The sequence below is a fragment of the Biomphalaria glabrata genome, chromosome 6, assembly GCF_947242115.1.
Source record: "Biomphalaria glabrata chromosome 6, xgBioGlab47.1, whole genome shotgun sequence".
Classification (NCBI taxonomy): Eukaryota; Metazoa; Mollusca; class Gastropoda; family Planorbidae; genus Biomphalaria; species Biomphalaria glabrata.
Window position 1 is genome coordinate 18,938,716 of NC_074716.1, and position 12,010 is coordinate 18,950,725.

The following is a 12,010-nucleotide window of genomic DNA, read 5'->3' on the forward strand; positions in this document are numbered from 1 at the left end:
AGCGGCGTTCTGTCCGGTTCGAGAAGGCCAGTAGGGACCCTATATAAGAGCGGAGGTGTCGCAGTCAAGACGGTCGAGAAAAGGGGCTCAATACAGCAAGGTTCAGAAAGGAGGTTCACGTGGTTGAGATGGCTGTTGAGATGGTGGTTGAGATGGTTGTTGACATGGTTGTTGAAATGGTTGTTGATAGTTTGTAGTTCTTAGCTTTTTAGATATTTCCACACAAACTCTCTTTAGTTTTTGACTTGTGCCTTCTAACCAACTGCCATCCTTTCCCCACCTTCCCGAGACTGTGAAGAAAGTGTTAGCTTATAGTAGAAGTAATAAAAACTAGATATTAATAGATCAGCATCCATTTAAGGAAACCCCCAAATGTAGTGCGCCAATACATAAATGTTGACCTGTTCTTGTCATCACGAGCAGATTGTTAAATCAGGTCTAGAAAAAAAAATTGAGGATGATTTTGTTTAATTTAAGACTTGGTTTTTCCATAAAAAGTGTGGCAAAATAACTCGCTTATTTTGTTCCATTTTAATTGTCACAGCAAGAAGCAAAAATTGAAACAAGCCGCGCGGCAATATGTCTGTGATTTTAGATTCCAAGAGTCTCCAATGTCAAGGTCAATCTAAAGTGGGGAGTGTCTATTGTTTACAATGTTTGTTAACGTCACTGAGAGTTAGTCTAAAAAAAAAAAATTCAGTGTTTACGCAACAGTCTGGATTTTTTTTTTTCTGTACATTTGATAACTCTGTTGTTTGATTTAAATCTTTTAAAAAGTTAAATACTAAAAGTTGTCAAGTTGACTGTTGGTGATCTAATGTTATGTATAGTCTAACTAGTTGATAAGTTTGATTGTATTGTTAGAGAATTTATCCGTCACTAAAAAAAAAAAAAAGTAAAGTTCCCCTTTCAGACCTTGTGGTCTATAGGGCAGATGATGTAAAGGTCATCTGTTTCTGTGGCCTACGGTTAACGAGAGTGTCATGGGCCAGCACAACGACCAACCGCCTTTACTTTTCCCCAATTAGTGCTGGGTGGACTCAGAGGCGCCCAAAGATCCCGAAATGAAAATCCCAGTCTTCACCGGGATTCGAACCCGGGAGCTTCGGTTCGGGAGTCAAGCGCTTTACCGCTCAGCCACCGCGCCTCCTAAAACATTAATGATATTTAGCATCATGTCTGTGATTCAAAGATTAATATTAGTCTATTTAGAATGACATTGATTCCCAGCACTTCAAAGTGTTTAAGTGAACATGTTGTAGCTGAGAAGAAAGAGAATTACAAACGACAGGTAAAAAGACAATATGATAAGCAAGCTCGGGATTTACCAAAACTCCATCTAGGGCAAACTATTTATCATCAAAACCCAGGTCAAACAGGATGGTATCTGGGAATAATCAGGGAACAACTATCTCCAAGATCTTATAAGATCAAGGGAGATAATGGAGGATTCTACATATGCTACAGATTTCATATTAGGCCAAGGAAAACTATTTTGAAAGTCACTGATGTCTATGATGAGAATGTCTTGGATGATGATGATAATGAAAGGCCAGATTTTTCTGATAATGTTCTCAACATGCAGCACAGTCTGAAGTAGTTTCTCATGTACCAGACAATAATGGTGATAGTAATAAGTCAGCTAGAACTAGCACTCGAGAAACAAATAGACCTTTGTGGCATAGGGATTATGATATGTACTAAGAAATTGTATGACAATATTAATATGCATATTGATATATTTATTCTATATGTGTCACACTCTCAATTGAAATTTATTTTTATTTTTTTGAGTAGTTACACTATTTATCAAATAAGATGTGTTATTAATTGTGTTATTTTAATTGCAAATATTTCTGATATATGTTTTGTTGGCTAGAGAAAGGGAAGGATGTTGATGTGTGTTTTATATAGGTTGCACCACTCGGTGTTTGGGAGTAACATCCCTTGTAACTGTTGTGGTCAACCAAGATGGCGTAAGATTAAACAGCTGATTTGGTGTCTTATTGTTTATGCATAGAATTTTGTTATTATTTGTTCATGTTAATCAACAAGCTGGAACAGGTACGTCTTCATTGAGACTTTTTTCTGTCACAATGATCTTCCTCTGTCTCAATCTCAAGTATATAAACAGGCCTACAACTTGCCTACAACTTGCCTACAAGCTTTGACTGGTGTATCAAAGAAAGACGATCAATATTAACAATGTGTTATTTTTAAGTGTGACACAATCCTAAAAATCTCCCAGCAAGGCTCTTTCTATAAATGTTGTCGCGTCTGCTGACTTAGTTTTGCATAAAACTGAGAATAAAGAATAATGGGAGTTTGTGTTTCACGTTGACTTGTTGGCGGCTCACACATTACATTACACACACACTCACACCCAAACCACACATACAAAGAAGGATTGGCATGAAATGCATTTTAAATCTAGTCTAAAGCAAGATGACAAAAGAAGTTTCTATTTTCATACAAAACTCATCGTTGGCAGCACTTGTGTGTCCGTTTTATTTTTGTTTTTGGTAGAGAATGCAATTCAAATGTCAGGTAATATTTAGAACTGGACGAACATGACAAAGAAATAAGATGACGATACTGCTTTTGGTATTGAAATGATAAATAGGACTAGATCTAGGGAACTGTTAGTGGATGGGCGATGGGCACCAAGTCACGGCTGCAGACAAGTGTGTGTGGGACCTTACTGACTACTTATACCAAAGCCCTAGTCACTAGCGGATCCAGAACTTTGGAGTGGGGGGCGATTTTTTTCCAAACCCTAACCCTAACGCCCAGTAAACCCTAACCCTATGCATAAACGTGCGTACAGTACACACACACACACACATATATATAAATATATATATATATATATATATATATATATATGAGAATTTTTAAAAAGCAGCATTTCTCAACCTTCAGCGAAAAACAAAACAACTGGGGCAGCGCTATAAGGTTCTCTTGTGGGGTTTGGGGCGAAGTCCCGACGCCAAAAGCGTTTTCTTGCATTTTTCACTGCAGAAACGCATTCTCCTGACAAGTACAGCTCTTTATTCATCAATGGATTTCGGGGCGAAGTCCCGACGCCAAAAGCGTTTTCTTGCATTCTTCATTGCAGAAGGGCCTTCTCCTGACTTCTACAGCTCATTATTCATCAATGGAGTTCGGGGCGAAGACCCGACGCCAAAAGCGTTTTCTTCTTTTTTTCACTGCAGAAACATATTCTTCTGACATCTACAGCTCATTATTCATCAATGGAGTTCGAAGCTCATTTTTCATACTATTAAAAAAGGACCTTTTGAATAATGTTGTACTTGAAAATTATTTTAATATGAATTTATAGGCCCTTAATACATTCCAAATAAAACCGATTTGTTCCTTGAAAAGATAAGATACCCCACATATTTAGATTTTGACGTTGGGGATCGCCGCCGAAAAAAAAATATTCAATAAATAGTATTCAATAGCATCGAAGTATAAATTGTGAGTTATAGTCCCAAATTTATTTAACTAGAAAAATATCAGATTGAGTAAAGGTTGGTAAAAGGCGACTATGAAAACATTATTTGAGTTTATAACTCATCTCAATCATGGGTCTAATACTGAAAAATTTCGTTTGAATTCTAACTTTTCCAATGCAAAGTCTTACTTATAATAATTATGATAAATTCATGTGAAATTACATAAACTCTGTCTGGAAATGGGAGGAGCGGTAAATTGAAAACGATTAATCCTCGCTCCTTTAATAATTTCTGCTAAAGATTGCATTTGGCATTAAAGAATAGGGGTTGGGCGACTCAATATAAGAATATATAAATTTTGATGGGGGAAATGCGATTGCATGTATCGCCCCTCCCACCTGGTACAACCCTTTTTCATTTAAATTTACTAATGATACTATTTGAGATTAGATTGTGGTACGACATAATATACAATGGGTCACATATCAATACGTAGTTTATATTATATAGATATTCAACTTATTTTGTTCACAAACTATGATTCTCCACAAAAATAGGACCGCCCCCCCAGCACTCAGAGGGCTATAGTGGGCTATAGTGGGGAGGGCAGTACATGCAATCGCCCCCCCTTACCCCACAGAATCGGCCAAAATACCAGAAAGGGAGCGACATAATATAAAATGTATATATTATTTCAACTAATTTTGTTCACAAACTATGATTTCTCCATAAAAACGGACCGCCCCCCCCCCACTCAAAGGGTTTAGGTGGGAAGGGCAGTAGAGGTATTCCCCCCCCCCCCACACCAATCGGCAAACAGGGAACGACATAATATAAAGATCGGTTAAAATATCAATAACAAGTCTACACATCATAGATATTAAATTGATTCTGTTAGCAAGCTGTGATTTCTACAAAAAAATTGGACCGCCCCCCCACTCTAAAGTGTATGGGGGGGGGGCGGGATTGATACCATCGCCCCCTCCCGACCCCACCAATCGGCCAACATACAAGAGGGGGCGGGCGAAGTTGAAATATAAATAATTAATATTTATTTTTAACATAATTAATAAATTCGTATACAAATTGTGTGAATCCTATAATAAAATTTGCCCGCCGCACCCCTCTGGGGGGGGGGGGGTCGGCCGAGGGGGGGGGGCGATCGCCCCTACCGCCACCCCCCCGGATCCGCCAGTGGCCCTAGTCTGGTCATGAGACGAAAAATGCCACAGAGTCATAGAAAGAAAAGAAGAGAGAGAGAGAGAGAGAGCTAATATAAAGAACATAGGTTACTTTTGGGTAGACAAAAAATCATTGGAAACCTTCAGTAAGAGTTCGCACCTAGACATTGAAAAATTGAACGGGACATTACTAAAGACATAAAATCTCGTTATAGATAGATAGATAGATAGATAGATAGATAGATAGATAGATAGATAGATATTACAAAAGGAAACGAAACCAAACGTCAGATTGTGTTTTCACTAAGTTCTGCTACAGAAACCAAACATCAGCTTGTGTTTTCACTAAGTTCTGCTACAGACTGGTGTATGGGAGTGATGTAAGGTTATAATGGGAAAAAGAGAGTGGAAAAAGTTCACCTAGCCTTGTCCTAGATAGGGTACTCAACCAGTTCTGGAGCAGCCTTCTATGGAGACTGACACTTATTTAATTAGATCAGCCACCATAGCTTAAAGGGCTTCCGAGGCGTTTCCGGTTAGCCCAGCGAGAGGGGGCTACGTGACAACCATGTTATTTGCAATTAAGTTCAATGGCCACTTCCACTGACTTCTCCACTGACCCCCCCCCCCCCCCCCCGCCGTCCACTGGCTTCAACGAAAGTCTCGACGACGGTCCAAATATTTCAATTTGTCCATTGTAAAAACATCAATTCATTACATCAAACAACTAACACATGTGTGCGTGTGTGTATGAAACACCCACCTTCCTCCAACCTGATTACCTCCCCTTATAACATTTTAAGACTTCCAACTGATTGATGCCCTTGCTCACATAATGGACCTTGTGGTCTACTGCAGGCTGTGCAAGGACTTTCAAAAGAGAAAGTCACAAGCTCAGTAAGGTAACAACAGCTATCCGTTGAAAAGTACCTTTGAAAAGGTTGATAGGCATTCCTAATCATCATATTTATAGGAAATTACAAATTCTCAAAAGACATCAATAGACTCAAAGTCCCCGAATGGAAACATGATTGTCTTTGATTGAAGAGATAATACGAGAGAGGGGGAGAGAGAGACGGAGAAAGAGAGGGGGGGGGGAAGGACAGAACAAAAACAAAGCCTAAATGAAAAAAAAAATTAATACTCAGTATTACACAAAGATAAAGGTATATTTCTTATTCCATATGCTAGGACGAATTCATACAATGCCGTACGAGCATGGAATGGGTTGCCCGAATCAGCCATGAAAATCAACGACTTAGCAAAGTTTAAGTTATTGATTAATATTCATGATTCGATGGTGTTAGGGCACGATTAGGAATGAACTATTTGTTTCGGAAATAAAGGAAGTTCTTACTTCGTGACAATGACGTGACTAGTAAAAACAAGGATTAGGGTTTTAGACACAGAACAAAATAGAAGTTGACGTAAACAGGCATACTTTCATAACAATGTAGAAATACGTAGTAATTATCTTCTCTATTGAAGTAACGCCTGTAATTTATAAGATAAGATAAGAGAGGGAGAGAAAGAGAGAGAGAGAGAGAAAGAGAGAGATTCATAAGAAATAGGGAATGAAATTTGACAGAGTCAATAAGTTGACATTTTTTTAAATTAAGAAAAAATATTACAGAGTCCATTTCAAAACACTGGCTTGTCATGTACTGTACTATCCAGTACAGAAGAACATTTGGCAGACGATAACAGACACTTCCTTACCTCGACATATTGAAGACATTTCTCAAATTCTTGTCCTTCATTAGGAAAAAAAACAACGTCCATGACCTGAGGTGTAGATTCATTCGTTTGTTTGAAATGTCCAAATATCAACTGTCTGTCTGTCTGTCTGGTAAAATGTTTGAACATGTTAGTTCACCCACACCCACTCGCAAATCAAGTTAAAACTTTTGCACAATTATTTATTTTTTGTGTTGAGAATTAGGTCGTCGCTTCAAAGTTTGAAGCTAACAAGAGATTGTTATGAAACCTTGTATTAAAGCAGCTGGCCCTGTGGTCAGTGCATTGACCTGTGTCGTCCAGTTCGAATTCAAGCCATACTTAAAAAAAAATGCATTAAAAAAAGCGGTCACGGTAACCCTCCCCCAGATACCCCCACCTTCTCTCCCCTTTCCAACTGGTCCAGACTAGTGATAGGATCACAGAGTACTGAGAAAGCTAAAAGCATTAAAATTGCGCTTAACAAAAACAACAGATAAAATATTTCTAATCGCACAGATTTATTGTTGTTGGTCTAGATCTATTACAAATTTAAATGCATGACTGATCCAAAGAAAATGATACAATTACACGTAATATAAGCTTTGTTTTTTGCTTGCTTTTAACGGTTAACGCTATGTAAGCAGTAAAATACAGTGACATTGATAAAGAAGAGTAAGCGATATTGGAATTTGAGGTTACGTATATCACCTCCACATTTCTCCATATTTTAAAATACATAGATAATGAGCACTTCCTTGAATCTGTACCCCAGATACGTCAAGATTAGCTCCCTTAGAATTAGGTTTAGATCTTTGGGCGACAAGCTGTCTGCAGAAAGATCTGTCAATGACAATGTCTGAAGCCTCTTTCCACCTGGCGCTCACTGGTTCACCATGAGAGTGTGGCGCCAAGTTATACGAGAACGTCCCTGCTTGCGCTTTCCTCGTAATGGCCTTTATGTCATTGAAACTCTAGGTATGCGTATTTTAATCTGTCGGAGGACATGTCTCGCAAACCTCTTTCAATGCTCGGTCACAACCTCATTAAGTAGCTACTTATAGTTACTCTCTATAGATGCACATCTCCAATATCAATCTAATGGTAAAAATGAATCCAATAGGAAACAGCGAAGTATTAGAATTCAATCTCCAATGTAAGATACTTACATTCAAAGTGAAACGGTATTGATCTAGATTAACCAAAAAGTAACAACAACATGTAACAACAACACGTAATAACAAGTAACAACAAGTGACAACAACAATTAACAACAACACGTAACAAAAACACGTAACAGGAAGTAATAACAATTAACAAGAAGTAACAACAAGTAACATCAAGAAGTAACAACAAGTAACATCAAGAAGTAACAACAAGTAACAATAATAAGTAATAGCAAAAAGTAAAAGAACAATTAACAATAACAAGTAAAACAAAAAGTAAAACTACAAGTAACAAGTAACAACAACATGTAATAATAACAACGTTCCTGTCCTAACAATAAAGCAAAATATAAAAAATCCCTTTAAAAAAAAAAATCCGTACTTACAACTATATCTCAATAATATAGATGTTATTTACCTTATTCGATATCAAACGAAATAAATAATTACCAATATTTATTTGACTAATTGGTTAATTTTTAAATGGGTTCATGTTTCGTTAGGTCCAATGAATGTGTAAAGTTTCAACTTGATCCGAGAATGTGTGTGGGAGAAATAACTAGATTCTTTACTTGACATGCTTTTCCCTATTTATTTAAAATGATCTGACCTATTTACTTGACATGATCTGACCTATTTACTTGACATGATCTGATTTATTTACTTGAAATGATCTGCCATATTTATTTAAAATGATCGGACCTATTTACTTGACATGATCGGACCTATTTTCTTGAAATGATCTGACCTATTTACTTGACATGATCTGACCTATTTACTTGACATGATCTGACCTATTTACTTGAAATGATCTGATTTATTTACTTGAAATGATCTGCCATATTTATTTAAAATGATCGGACCTATTTACTTGACATGAACTGACCTATTTACTTGAAATGATCTGATCTATTTACTTGAAATGATCTGCCCTATTTATTTAAAATGATATGCCCACCCTATCAGTTCTATATGATCTGCCCTGTGAGCTTTACATCAATGCCTTGCAGTTTCTGCTGTGAAGAAAGAAGCTTCAGGAGGACATCAGATGACTGCTTCACAACAACACAGACTTGATTGAATGGCGTAATGAAATCCATTAATGGATATGAAGTAGAAGGGCGGCTTACCGAGGTCTAGCTGCTGACATTATCTGCCAGAGATCATCTTGGTTCACCTTGATGTTTTAAATAATAAACATTTTTTGTTAACTTCCGGAGCATTTCTTTTGACAAAGTCTGGAAAAAGAAAAATTCCGGAGGAAAAAAAATCGAAGTATTATCACAAAATATATGAAATATTGTAGATGTATTTGATTTTTCAATTCTATTTTTATTTGAAGTTCTGTTCTCTTATGATTGTGTAAGCTCAAATCTTTGCTTATTTTCTAAAAAGTATTAGAGATAATAGAGCCTGTGACCTTGGCTGAATTGGAATTCTGGGATTCAACCTACGTGATAAAAATAGTGTTGTATAACAAGATTAAAAAAAAACAACAACGAGGAAACAAAAAAATAAATAAACAAAAAAATAAAACGGTTTGTCCAATGATTCTAAAAATAATTCACCAGACCCGGATGTTTCTAAAGTGGAAATCTACTATTGACTAATGTTACAATTGTTAAAACAGCCGTGGGCGAGATAGAAAGGGACGGGGGGGGGGGAGAGATCTATATCAGTCAAGATAAGTCTTTGTCTGTTTAACTCAAAGGTAACGTGAATGTCTACTAAACTGACCACAGAGAATTCGGCATTAAGAGCTGTCTAGATTTACGTCAGTCCACTGAGTCTGTAGACCTGTATTTTGTTACCAGTGTCCAACATTACTATGTCCTGTGCTGTGGCTAGTTGTAAGGCTAAACTGTTCATATCCTAATGAATAATATTTATGAATATATTTTGGTCTACTTATGAACAAGATAGGCCAATAGTTTACTTCCACGCCCATTCTCATAGCAATTCCTTGGACTAAGGAGAGATCAATTCAATTAAGGTGTTTGTTTTTTTTATTGCTTCTGATTTGTACATTCGACAGAACTTTTTCAGCACTTTGTGATTGGTAACCAATGTCCTGTTATGACCCTGTATTGCACACTGTGGTCATTAGGTGCGAGACTGTGCACCACTGACATAGAACCTAGACTAGCGAAAGATACAGGACGTTGGAGAAGGATGAGGAAGATGTCAACGTGACACGCCTGGTATTACTGAATACTGATGACTCTAGTTGGATTACTTGATTTTGTTCCAGTGTTGTAGTATGAAACTAGAGTTGGTAAACAATCCTTTCGTTGAGATCATTGTTGATTTGTAACGTAATAAGTAAGAGCTAGTTCCCTTAGCGATGAGCAAGTCTGCGTTGTAGTTATGGTGGAGTACAAAACAGAGGATGATGGGTCAATCGGTCTTGTCGTTTGTCTGATTCTATTCACATTTTAGGGTATAGTATACAACTTATCTTTCTACTTCTGAATCACATCATACAACTTACCTTGATTTTTCTCAATCGTATCATACAACTTACCTTGATTTTTCTCAATCGTATCATACAACTTATCTTGATTTTTATGAATTAGATCATACAAATTATCTTGGTATTTTTAATGCCTAGGTTTTCAAAGGGAGAGCATCGCTGCCTTTGTTCCAACCAAATGTAGGCCACGGCCTAACAAGAGTCAGAGATGAATGTTATTAGATAACTTTTGTAATTATTCCATTTGATCAACTTTATTAACATTTCACGTAGTTAGAAGTACAATCGATTATAATCAGAATAAAAAACAATCCAGACCGAATTCCTACTGTCTGCTCCCTCTCTCTCTCTCTCTTACACTTTCTTCCCATCTTTCTTTCTCTCTCTCACTCTCTCTCTTTCCCTTATTTTCTCCCTCTCTCTTTCTCTCTCTTCTCCTCTTTCTCTCTCTCTTTCTCTCTCTCTTTCTCTCTCTCTCTCTCTCTCTCTATCTGACGTTATCCCATAGTTCAAGTCCCAACGATTTGTTATTTGAGACCTCCCAACATAAGACTTCATGATGCACAATGTTGAGGTCCTTCAATAATTTCTTAACACAAAAAATTATTTGGCAAACATTGTATAGATTCAATGAGATAAACAAAAACAACAACATAATTGAATTAGCATTGAGAAATAACGAAGATATAATATCTAATATCAATATCCTCTCTGTCTACCTCAGTGCCATGTAACCGATGCCATCATCACAACATTCATGAACAAACACAGGCTGCAACACTTGGACATGAATAAACACAGGCTGCAACACTTGGACATGAACAAACACAGGCTGCAAACACTTGGACATGAACAAACACAGGCTGCAACACTTGGACATGAATAAACACAGGCTGCAAACACTTGAACATGAACAAACACAGGCTGCAACACTTGGACATGAACAAACACAGGCTGCAACACTTGGACATGAACAAACACAGGCTGCAACACTTGGACATGAACAAACACAGGCTGCAACACTTGGACATGAATAAACACAGGCTGTAGCACTTGGACATGAACAAACACAGGCTGCAACACTTGGACATGAACAAACACAGGCTGCAAACACTTGGACATGAACAAACACAGGCTGCAACACTTGGACATGAATAAACACAGGCTGCAACACTTGGACATGAATAAATACAGGCTGTAGCACTTGGAGATGAATAAACACAGGCTGCAAACACTTGGACAGGAATAAACACAGGCTGCAACACTTGGACATGAACAAACACAGGCTGCAACACTTGGACATGAACAAACACAGGCTGCAACACTTGGACATGAACAAACACAGGCTGCAAACACTTGGACATGAATAAACACAGGCTGCAACACTTGGACATGAACAAACACAGGCTGCAAACACTTGGACATGAACAAACACAGGCTGCAAACACTTGGACATGAACAAACACAGGCTGCAACACTTGGACATGAATAAACACAGGCTGCAAACACTTGAACATGAACAAACACAGGCTGCAACACTTGGACATGAACAAACACAGGCTGCAACACTTGGACATGAACAAACACAGGCTGCAAACACTTGGACATGAATAAACACAGGCTGCAAACACTTGGACATGAAAAAACACAGGCTGCAACACTTGGACATGAACAAACACAGGCTGCAACACTTGGACATGAACAAACACAGGCTGCAACACTTGGACATGAACAAACACAGGCTGCAACACTTGGACATGAACAAACACAGGCTGCAAACACTTGGACATGAACAAACACAGGCTGCAACACTTGGACATGAATAAACACAGGCTGCAAACACTTGGACATGAACAAACACAGGCTGCAAACACTTGGACATGAACAAACACAGGCTGCAAACACTTGGACATGAATAAACACAGGCTGCAACACTTGGACATGAACAAACACAGGCTGCAACACTTGGACATGAACAAACACAGGCTGCAACACTTGGACATGAACAAACAC

General features: G+C 37.8%; 1 long non-coding RNA gene across 1 annotated transcript; it reads left to right on the top strand.

Moving 5' to 3' along the window:
- The first annotated feature begins 1,981 nt into the window (after positions 1-1,981).
- Positions 1,982-10,815, top strand: LOC129926640 (uncharacterized). Its single transcript, XR_008778355.1, has 3 exons — positions 1,982-2,064; positions 10,136-10,228; positions 10,722-10,815. It is a non-coding gene; the product is annotated as an uncharacterized LOC129926640 (long non-coding RNA).
- Positions 10,816-12,010: the final 1,195 nt, after the last annotated feature.